This window comes from Lithobates pipiens, unplaced genomic scaffold (genome assembly GCF_037356315.1).
Source record: "Lithobates pipiens isolate NorthernLeopardFrog02 unplaced genomic scaffold, aLitPip1_a1.2 Scaffold_18, whole genome shotgun sequence".
Classification (NCBI taxonomy): Eukaryota; Metazoa; Chordata; class Amphibia; order Anura; family Ranidae; genus Lithobates; species Lithobates pipiens.
Window position 1 is genome coordinate 60,860,110 of NW_027507758.1, and position 12,149 is coordinate 60,872,258.

General features: G+C 41.7%; 1 protein-coding gene and 1 long non-coding RNA gene across 2 annotated transcripts in view; one reads left to right on the plus strand and one right to left on the minus strand.

The window, feature by feature from the left end:
* LOC143987160 (uncharacterized) overlaps positions 1-3,439 on the plus strand; it is a 41,479-nt gene extending 38,040 nt beyond the window's left edge. Inside the window, exon 2 of the long non-coding RNA XR_013276604.1 lies at positions 1,217-3,439. This is a non-coding gene — a long non-coding RNA (uncharacterized LOC143987160). The remainder of the gene's footprint in view (positions 1-1,216) is intronic.
* Positions 1-12,149, minus strand: part of RD3 (RD3 regulator of GUCY2D) — a 118,387-nt gene that overhangs the window by 71,386 nt on the left and 34,852 nt on the right. The gene's annotated exons all lie outside the window — the stretch shown is intronic.

The following is a 12,149-nucleotide window of genomic DNA, read 5'->3' on the forward strand; positions in this document are numbered from 1 at the left end:
CATGGTGTAATATGGCTTCGCAGAGGATATGTGGCAGCAGATGGAAAAAGCATCTCACACTCTGACCTAGTCATAGCATTACTAGATGCAATTCAGTTGCCTTCAAAACTAGCTATCATGCACTGTAAGGCACATACAGGCCAAATGACTGATATAGCCAAAGGTAATGCACTAGCTGACAGAATAGCTAAAGAAGCTGCATCTACACAAAAGGCAAACATTCAAATGCCCATGCTAACACCTCAGCCATATTCCCTGAAAGAGACACATTGGCTCACGGAACTACAGGCTTTTGCCACCCCTGATGATATTGCGCAGTGGAACTGAGATGGGATGGTACAAAAGGATCCTAAAACAGGATTAATCTGCAAAGAGGGGAAGCCGTGTATTCCTGTTGCTAGCCCCCCCCCCCCGTTCATTGCACAATACCATGGACTGGGTCACAAGGGATGGCAGGCCACATGTGAACTTCTAGATGCAGATTTTTTCATTGCAGGATTACCTAGTCTAGTCAAAGCTTTTGTAAGGAGATGTGTCACTTGCATTAGGAACAATCCAACCAACCCAAAGAAATCAAAGCATGAACATCTTGAGTACCCAACAACACCGTTTACCCATTTACAGATAGACTTTACATATATGCCCAAAGAAGGAAAGAAACAACAATATCTTTTGGTTATAGTGGACATGATGCCACTCTGGCCAGAAATTTTTGTCACCAACAATGAAAACGCACAAACTGTAGTGAAGATCCTCACACAGGAAATTATTCCTAGATGGGGATGTCCATTGCAAATAAATTCAGACAATGGCCCAGCTTTCACAGCTAAAATCTGCCAAGATCTTGTAAAAGTACTAAAAATAGACTGGAAATTTCACCTCCCCTACCATCCACAGAGTTCAGGAATTGTAGAGAGAATGAATAGAACAATTAAAGACAGGATAAGGAAAGCTACGGGTGGGAATTTTGGCAAGTGGAAAAAAGTTCTCCCAGCTGTATTAGCTGAAATCAGAATGACCCCTCACAGTGTGATGGGTTATTCCCCCTTCGAGGTACTCATGGGTAGGCCATTCCCCACACCGTGGGCTAATCATCCCTTGATGGTAGAGAAGGGTGATTTGGAACAAATACAGGAGGAATATGTAAAAAAAACTGATTGAAACTCTTGATATTGTTGAAAGAAGAGTTGCTCGCACCTCTCCTTCTTCTTCACAGGTACCAACCCACCCGTTCCAGGTCGGTGATCAAGTTGTGGTCCAGAGGCTTCAGAAAGGTCGAAAGCCGCAAGAGGTTCCATTCGGACCAGTGACCAAAGTGGTAGCCGTCACCAGGACCACCATCCTTACAGCGGAAAGTCCTACTTGGATCCATGCCAGCAGAGTAAAGAAGGTTGATCTAAGCCCAGGAATTCAAGAAAGGCTGAAAAGAGGTGAAGCAGGTGTTTTAAGTCCTCAAAAGACAAGCACAGACATAAAGGACAGTGATGTCACTCATTTCACCACAGACTTCTGGGAAGGCCTTTTGCCTTCTGGTGATGTTTCTACTTCTGATCTTTGTCCCAGTGTGGATAATAACTGTATCTTTCATCCTGAAGACTTAGGTGCCTTGAAACTCATATGTGGTAAAAGCGAAATACACACCAACCATACTGACTTTCACCTCAGAAATCGCAGTAAAAGAGATGTCTCTAATGAATTGATCAAAGAAACAAGTTTTTCTGGAAAAATGTTACTGTTAAAATTTAAATATGCTTATGCTAGAAAGTCAGGATATGAAAAATGCTGGATTTGTAGTAAGTTGCACCCAGAAACTGCTAAGATCCCACTTTTAGCTGTCCCTCTAAACCTCAAGTCATTATTGGAAAATACTCTAGTCTTAAGTATTAAGAATGTCTCGGAAGGGTACCGCAATCAGAGTATTATGTTTTACACTTTAGGAAAGACACATGAACCTGAGTGGTGTGTTCAGTTAGGCAATACATCCAACGGAATAGGTATGTGTTCCAAGTCTGTATTTAACATTTCAAAGGGTATTCCCTTCCACACCAGTAACATTATCATAGGTCATATGTGTAGTTACAAAAATCAATCCCTTAACAACACCATTAGTGAACTTACTACATACAGGAACACAACCTCTGGGATACTTGTGAGTAAACTTGTTAGTGCTGCATTTGAGGCTGGAACTGAGCCCCAACGTAGTTCTCTAAGAAGTTTTTCATTGGGAAACAATACATACGTATGCTGTGCTAAAGTTTGTTACCCATGGATCCCCGCAGGAGTGAAAGGATGGTGTTATTTAGCACAGTTGGTACCAGTCATGTCAGCCCTAGGCCAGAATCAGGAACATCACATACAAGTGACTTCAAGTCCAGTACATAGGTTAACTTATAAATACAAGAGAGAAAACCCACCTATGTTTTCTACTTCAGATAAGTCAAGGACATGGTTTCCATCCTGGACAGGATGGGGCATAACCATGATGGACAAATTAAATAACTACACTAGTCTAATAAATGATGTTATGGAAAAAAAACTCTCAAGATATAGAACTACTCAATGTCGAGCTCAAAGCAATTAGAAGACAACTAGAGTTACACGAATTGGCTATTAAAAGCATGAGTGCAGCTCTGACAGGTTTATGCGAAATGACCCAAGATTATGAATGTTGTACATGGTTTCACAACACCAGCCTGGAAATCCCAGATTACTATGATGTTATTAGTCAACACCGAACACAGGTAAATGAATTAATGAAACAAGCAAGGGACATAGGTAATTATGGATGGAACCCCTTTTCTAGTTTGGGTTTAGGTGGAATGTTTTCATGGTTAAAGGACATAGTGATTATGATTATCATAGTACTATTGTTAGGATTGATAGGCTACGTGATTTTCAAGCTTATTCTACTTTGTATTAGCAAATGTACTACACCAGACCAACCTTCTCACGCATATACACAATATCTGCAGCTTTATGTAAATTAATATAACAAACGTAGCAAGAACCGTAGATTTCAGGAGGCTGCGGATCTGTAGAAAGTCATTCCATGACTTAAGAGGGGGTTGAAAGGTTATGTTAAGCATCCATCTTGTTTCTGTCAGCCATCTTAATATTCACAAACTTCCATTTTACAATATGTATAGTTTGAACACCCCTTTAACTTCTCAGATAACTGTCTCAACATGAAATTCTTCTAACTCATTTGTTCTCACACACTTATCTAAAACTTTCACACATTTTCTCAGCATTCCTTTAGCTACTGAAGAAATCATGTACTGTCTCTTATCTTTTTCTCATATTAACAAAGAACAATAGCGTTTTGTCTTGACCAGCTGTAATCGTCTTGATGTCTACTGCGCATGTCTTATTCTGTGTGACGCGAAATTTACTATATCAATCGCTTTGTAATAACTCAATACAATTAGTTCTTGAAGGACGCCATGGTGTGTGTGTGGTTTTATTTGTCCTTCGAGAATTGATTCCAGAGCGCTCTGAATTTATACAATACATTGGATCTAAGGTCTGAGAGGTTGAAGGGACCACCCTAGACACAGGATTAACCCTTTCAATTATTAAATCAATTTTTGAGTTTCTACACAAGAACTGAATGGACTTTCTTGGAACTTTTCTCACCAATATGAGTTATTGAATATCGATAATTATACAGAAATAACACTTTTAACACACTGACACCAACAATGGGACACTATTCCTCTCAGACTCTGTGATACCAACAATGGAGCATTATTGCTCCCCTAATACCATTTAAGGTGCATTGTTTAATCCCACTGACACCAGGACATTTTCTTCTCCCACTGGCCACAGTTCAGCCCCCCTAAAGTTTAAAGGATAGATCACTGGCCCTGTGTTTAGAACATTTGGAGACCCCTGCCTTAAATACTTCCCAGTAAAAAAAAAAACAGAATGATGGGCATATCAGTCTCCCTAGCAACATACTAAGAGGGACCTACAGCCTACTACACACAGGTTCAGGGTGGTGATAAGGGAGAGCTTCATTAGCTGTTTACGGAGGAAAAATTGAAAGGAGCCTTTTGAGATGGATTTTTTTAGTTAAGGCTTGCACCTTGTACATTATAGGATTTCATGTCGTCTGTGCCCAGTCTTGCCATGGAGAGTTAATCCAGCTCTGAGAAATGCTTTTTTTTCAGTAAGATAAAAACTGACACACAGAGAAATAGGAGTCTGTTCTTCCCCCTAGCTGTGAGTGACAGGTGATTTACATATCTCATGCACAAGCCTGAGAGAGACATTTTGTGTACTTCCCACCCCCCTCCTTTCTTCTCCAGCTCTCCCAGGATTGGCTGCTCCACACCTCAGTATGATTAGGCATGCTGAAGTCATGTGGGGACTTTTCTGGGGTTTGACTGGATGTTAGTGATCATAGCAGAAGTTCAGTGTAAGAAATACACAGGAAAAAATGCACGTTGACAAGGTGAGTGTAGAGGTGGGCGGGGAGTCTACTGACATCACAACTCCACCCACTGAGCTCCGGACAACAGACCCACCTACAGAATCTGCAGTTTTTTGGGTCTCAGAGACAGAGGGGAGACATTTGTCAGGTAAGGCTATAGGCAGGAGGCATGTACAGTATCTCATAAAAGTAAGTACACCCCTCACATTTTTTTGAAATATTTTATTGTACCTTTTCATGTGACAACACTTAAGAAATTACACTTTGTTACAATGTAAAGTAGTGAGTGTACAGCTTGTATAACAGTGTAAATTTGCTGTCCCCTCAAAATAACTCAACACATAGATTAGACATTAATGTCTAAACCGCTGGCAACAAAAGTGAGTATATCCTTACAGATAACCACTATGGACTTAGTTTAGAAAGGATGAGAGTGGGTTTACATCCACTTTAAGATTAAAAAATGAAGATGACATTTGATGACATTTATGTTTGCTAATTGAACATTTTTAGGAGAAAATTATTATGGCATAAAATAGGTACTGGTTTAAAAAATTAACCATCTTGGTGAATTGATCCTATTGCATGGGCTTTCTTCAAAAACACATACTTTTAGGAATTAATAAAACGGCTTAACGCCTTTATCTAGTCTCCCCATTCCTTACACTGACCTACAAAATATCTTATGAAACATGCAATCAACTCCAAAGTAGATTTACTTCCAGTTGTAATCATTTGTAATTAAGGAAAACCCAGATGCTTTGGACAGTTCAGGATTTACTTCATATACCCGACACTAACCCTGTTTCATGATACAGAAAATCTGTTTTTTAGAACACTTATTTAGACCAAACAAGACATCATGTCCTAATGCCCTGACCCAGGAATACTACCATATAATACCTACCCCCTTAAGAAAATTCAAAACCCAGACAGGTCAACCTTCAACACCACATGTTCAGCCTAACTGGGTGTGTTTGAAGAATCAGACATTGACAAGAATAGAGAAACCCTCCAGTCAGAGCCATGTGTTAACCATAAATAAACTAGATCCTCCTATGTAAAGTCAGACAGTGCTTGTGCTCTATATCCCAATCATATGTAAATAATTGTGAACATTTAATCAGAAAAAAGGTTCACAAATAGCATCCAAATCAATCCATGCGACAGATCATTTTCCTAAGAGACCCGTTATATTACCTGCTGAACTTGCTCCAGTCCTTGCATGTCTAAGGGACCCTTTCCTATTTTCTAATGAACCTGTCAAAGTCCTTCGCTCTTAACATCTTGGTGGATTGGGCCATGATGTGTTCACTGCGTCCTTTTTTTGTCTGATGAGTGACCGACCCGCTACCCTCCTCCTTCCTACCTCCCTTCCCTTCTCCACCCCAAACATCTACCCCAGTTTTGGGGCATGTCACCAATGCAGTTATTTGACCTTATGCTTCGTCTACCTTTTATATTACCTCTATGGGTCATACTGGCCATTGGGGTGTCATGTGCAACCCTGTGCAACCCAGTACTCTACTATATTTGCTTGCACCTCCAGAGCTCATGAGTGTGTGTCAGAGGTTCCTCCTGAGGCTATCCTATGTGTCTTATAAGTTCCGTTGGATGATTGATGATCAACTTGAAGTCTGCAATGCTTTATATGACCATCTTTGCTCTGATTTTATTGTAATCAATTTAACTGAGACTTTCACTGTTATTGTATTATTTGTTGAACTTACAGGTTTCTGTGTGATGCAACTTTTCAAAAAAGAAAATAAGGGCTCATTCACATGGGTTCTCTGGCCCACACAAAGTGAATGAACGGGTTATTTGTGCAGCTGGAGCTGCCCGTTACTCTGAGGACTCTGATCGGTTTACCGATACAGCCGCATGTCTTAATTTGACAGGTGTGCAGGTGGGGGTGAGTGACCCCAAATACATACTGTCTGTGTTTGGGGCCATAAGCTTGCATTCACATGCCTTTCAGATTAGGACCTGTGGCTCTGTTCATACAGTTGTGGTCTCCATAGTGTAACATAGACTGCCTGCACACAGCTTCAGCCACATAAAAATATAATAATCTGTTTTGCACTGTACATGCCAGAGCACCCATGTGAATGAACCCCAAGATCGCATTCACATACAGAGCTTTATTTTAGTATCTTATTATACTTTTATCTATTATATTTAGCAGGAATTTTGTTGTGTTTGTGTCTGCTAATAATGATTTTATTGTGTTTTTTGTGAAAAGGAAATGATAACATAGGAAAAAAGCAGCTAAATGTGATATGAGCTTAAAAAAACAAAACGTAAAATCGCATGTAAAGCAGGTGAATGCATATCCACTGTTTTAACCTGGCAGCTCAGAGTGTGGCCTGCCTGCCCCATCTTGTGTGCATGTGCAGCAGGAGAGAGAGAAGAAAGTCAGCGAGACAGCCAACATAAGTCACAAAGCATTCTTGTATAAGTACCAGACCTCCTGGTATGTGGTATTCAAGAAAAAAAAATGGTCTCTCTTTCCTTACAGTGATGATCTCTCCAGACCTCTGCAAACTCTGTGTACAGGTATTAAAAAAAAAATGGAGAGATGTCAAAATGTGGACAGTTTCTTCAAAATCTTTTGAATTAACCTCTCAATATGGAAATAAAGATCTGAAATAACTCTTTAGCCAGTTGGAGTATCTTTGTGTGCGGTGGAAGTGGTGGGTGCTGGGGGCCCCCAGGTCAACTTTTACGTCGGGGCCCACAACCTCCAGGCTACGCCTCTGTGTGGGGATCGTCACAAAGTAAGTTTACAAACTTCAAGATCGCTTTGATTAATAGGAGTAGATTACAAATAATCAGAGCACAATGTGGAAATGAATATACCGGTACTATTTTAGATTTTGACCACAGATACACTTTAAAGGCTAAATTCCACTTTTGGAAAAACATAATAGTTGCACATATTTTTGCAGGAAAAGAAATGTGCATTTATTATTTTTTCCCGCAGGAGCCTGCAAGGCTAATGTAACATGAGGGCTGGGTGGTTGCATTTCCCATCCTAACTGGACGTCATATGATGTCCTTTCCGGAAACACCAATACGCAGCCGCAGGGCCATGTGGCAGCATGATCGGTCACTGGCCGTGTCCATGGGACACAGCTGATGACTGATCAAAGTACCGGCTCACTGCCGATACCATGTAACCACCGTGATGAATCACAGCAGGTCACATGACAGTTGTACACAATGGATGGCTTCCTTTCATGCCACCCATTTGTCAATTTAATCACATGGTACAGACAAGGCCAATCACAGCCCATCTGTGTCATATGGTTAGCTTTGACCAATCACAGCTAATCACAACAAAATTCAGTTTCATTTAATAAAGTGCTTGCTTATAGCAACGTAATTCACTGCTATAAGCAAACATAATGTGTAAAAAATGTTTTAAAAAATCCTGATCACTTCCCCAGAGTGGTATAAAGTTACTATGATAACATATTGCTCTGGTCACAGTTTGTTAAAAAAAATAGTATTTTTTTTTTGTACTGTCACCAGTCAGTGTCCCTAATCACTGCAACACCAGTTATATGATGGCACTGCACTGCACTGGTGACAGTATGCAAAAAAAAAAAAATTGTAAAAAAAAAAAAAAAAAATTTGATTTGTTAATTTTTAAAAAAATTATGACAAAAAATAACAACTTCAAAAAACTCGCCATGCCCCTTCCCTTACTAAATACATTGGACTGCCTACTTTCCAAAAAGGGGTCATTTGGGGAATATTTATACTTTCTGGCATTTTTAGGCTTCAAGAAATGGGATAGTCCGTCAGTACATCAGGACTGGATCAATTTTCAGATACCGTATATACCATGGTTTGTGGACTCTATAACTTCCATACAGACTAAATAATACACGCAGATTTGGGTTATTTTCACCAAAATAATGTAGCAGAATACATTTTGGGCTAAAATTATGAAGAACAACTATTTATTTGTAAAATTCTATCACAGAAATGAAGAAAACACATTTTTTTTTTAATGTTCAGTCTTTTTTCATTTCTTTAGCAAAAAAACAAAACAAAAAAACGGAGCAGTGATTAAATACCACCAAAAGAAAGTTCTATTTGTGTAAACAGTGTTGCATGGCCACACAATTGTCATTAAAAATTTGATAGCACTGAAAGCTGAAACTTGGTCTCGGCAAGAAGGGGGTAAAAGTGCCCAGTACTGAAGTGGTTAACTGTTTTCCCAAGATGGAGTTGGACTTCAAGCAGAAAGCCTGCTGTCATCAGTAGATTATTATGGCTTCCTTTTTACGATAATAACAGCTCGTCTTTGGTGGAAAAGGGGGTGTGGCCTGTTTGTGTAGGGCTGCATCCATTCTACACACAACCTAACTCCAAAGATTGCAAAGAGCAGTGCAATGTGTAGACTCTTCTAAAGACAATTGAATTGTGTCTATATATGAGATAAGCATTTAATTATAATAATAAAAAAACATACCTATGCAGTAAAACGGTGCTTTCCTAATAAAAATCATTTGCAAAGTAACATTAGTTTTGAAAAAATCTCTTGGGCACATGGGAGGTGGTGAGACAGCTTATGGAAGAAGCTTTAAGCCTGTTTTATCAGAGGCCTCAGCTGCTGGGTAAGTAGGAGTCCCCAATGGTAAGTGTACAGCATCACATAGGTGATTATTAGCTTTGTCTACTGGGAACAGTAAAATGGAGAGAAACATGAGAGATTAACAAACAACAGTTCACTAAAATAAATAGAGAAACTTCCACAAAGACTATCTTCATTCAATACATGTTTTCCAGAGTCTGTTATGCCTTGTGTCTTTAACGCCTTGTCTACCAAGGTACGTTTATAAAAGCTGTGGTAATGAAGGGGTTAAAGCAGCATACTCGTTAATGATTTTTAGAGTCTGCAAAGGGATCGCTTCTTCCAGGGATCTAAAGGAGATCTCCTGCCTCCTCGTTGTCAATGCCCATGGTGGTTTCTGGGCTCTCCCATTCCTCCAGGGAGCTTGGGGCTGCAAAAAAAGGCAGTAAGTTTGAGAGGAGGAGGTGACTTGAGAACATCCATTTCCCCATCCTCCCTGACTGGGAACGATAAAGCAGAAGCAATGAGATTGGCTGCAGCCGCTGATTGAATGAAGATGGTTAAATTGGGAATGCCCAATCGACTTCTGTCAAATTTCTATCCATCCATGATGTCCAGCTCAAAAACCCAGGCTCTGGGTGGGCTTGAATCACCCCTCACCCCTCAACTTTTTTAGTGACACTACAACCCAAGAAATGTTTTTCTCCTTATTTCTGTGTCTTCAACCATCCCAACTGTCCTCCAGTTCTTTATTGTCTAAGCAAATGTATTTTGTATTCATGCCTCTGACATTCTTTGGATATGTACTGCCCAGTGAGACTCATTTTGCCAAATTGCTATTGTCAGTTACTGCTCTAAAAGGTCTTTCTTTTGAGACATTTTTCCTGCCTGCATATTAATAATTAAGATTGACACTTTTGTGACATTGACAAAGGTTGGAGTGGGCCTCCAGACCTGCTTTGTGGTGTTTTCGAATTTCTCTATGCCTCTAAAAACAAATTGTTTCCTGTCCGTGATACTGTTTTTTTTTTTTTGCCACTGACATCCAAATTTTCAGGACACGTTTTCAGAGTGTACTCCCTTCTTCAATGTCCAAGCAGTATCCTGTATGCCTCTAGCTTTTTTGCCTGTCCATTAAGCATTATTTTGGTGCTATTCTCTGCAAGGTCTGTCCTACATTTGACCTGACCCATTAGCCTTTTACAGCTTTGTTTCATATACTCTTGGCGCTCTGTTATATGCTTAATTGATGGGGAAATTTAATATGTTCTTATTATTATGGCTCGCAAATATATAAAAATGCATCTTACGCCTGGTTACCCTTAGTTGACCTTATACTATAGGAATGTCATTATGAACTGACCAAATGACCAAGGCCCTTCAGGAATGGATGCTATATTCCTTAAAGCGGTAGTAAAACACCAGCTTTTTTTTTAGTTTAACCCTGCAAGGCAAAGTTCGAATGTGCTAGTATGCATCACATACTAGCACCTTATGTGAAACTTGTGTAGCGGATGACATTTGGGATCAAATGTCATACGCATTGTAAATTTTTGGCCTCAGGACAACAAAGGTTCTGAGGGTTAATTATTGTAGGTAGGCCTAATACCAGTCTGGCCAGGCTATGTTTGAAAGTTCTGCCTGGCCATGTGAACAGTGAGGTGCATATGACAGGTCTGAACCAAGTTGGTTGGATGTTTTGGTATCGGCCCTCTCAGACCCAATCAGCGGGAGTGCCGGGGCCCCCTGGGGAGTCTGGGAGGGGGTACTTAAACAGGTGTGGGTCACGTGTTCAGGGTTCCGGAGTTGTTCGTGAGACCTGTGTGGTCTGTTCTGGTTCCAGGACCAGGGTAGCCCTGTGAGGGTCCCGGTCACGGGATGTTTGACAACATGTTCCTGTCAGTGGCCCCTGATAGACCTATCTGGTCTGGGGTAGGGATCCGTCTGTTCCCGAGTCTTGGAACCTGCTGGTCCAAGGCGCAGTAACTGAGGGAGGATTCAAAGTGTCCGGGTGTGCTCTCGGCTTGGAGGGACACCACAGCTCGTGGAAGTGACCAGGGGAGGACTCTTCGGAGGAGGGACGGCAAGTGGCATCCTGAGAAGTGCCTGGTTACTGAGTTGGGAAGGACATTGACGAATTCACAATTTTCCAGTACGATAAGGGAAGCGGGAAACTTTCCAGGTACGGTTGGAAAAAGGTTCCTGTATACCCTCAGTTGATTGTTCAAGTTTTGAGTCAACGTGCTGACTGCCATGATCTCTGGCTAGAGATCTGTTCAGCCTTGAAGTACCCAGCTGCGAGTTCAAGGTGCCTGAGTTCTTCACTTGTGCCCTCTGTTCCCAAAGAGACTGTGTTTGTGAAAGTTCTACTACAAAATAAACCTTTTTGAAAGAACTTTATCCGTGTCAGTGTACAAGTCATTGGGTATCAACCCTGGGAACCCCTAGACGGCCGAGAGAAGGTAACCGGTAAGCCCATTAAGTCAAGGCCGTCCTGCAACGGGTTATGGCCGCTACATTGCTTTAAAACAAAGCCCTCCAATGGCATGCTGTCACCGCGCACATGGGCTCACATCTTCACCTAGTCTTCTCTTCAGGTTGACAGGCTTCGGTCCTTCAATTGGATGAGCCATGATGACGTTAGTTCCGAGTATGCGAGCAAGAGCCACTGTTTACATGCTGTTCCTTCAGAGCGCATGCGCCAGTGACGTCACCAGTGGCTTCTCAAGTAAATATCTCCTAAACTGTGCACATTTAGGAGATATTTACTGTACCTATAGGTAAGTCTTAAGGCCCGTACACACGATATGCCTTTTTGTCAAGAAGGTCAGCCCAGCCATCTGTCCGCTACTGAAGGTTCGGGCTGCAAAGCCCCTGTTATGAATGTCGGTCGGCGCACGCGGGTGCGCGTTAACGCAGGTGGGCGCACGCGGGTGCGCGCCAACGCAGGTGGGCGCACGATGTCCTGATGGGCGCACGCGGGTGCGCAGATGTCCTGATGGGTGCACGCGGGTGTGCGTTAGTGCTATTGGGCGCACGCGGGTGCGCGCTGGTGTTGCTGGGCGCTCGCGGGTCCACGGTTCCGCGGGAGCGCACGCGGGCGTGCGCGTGTACGCGGGAGCGCGCCGT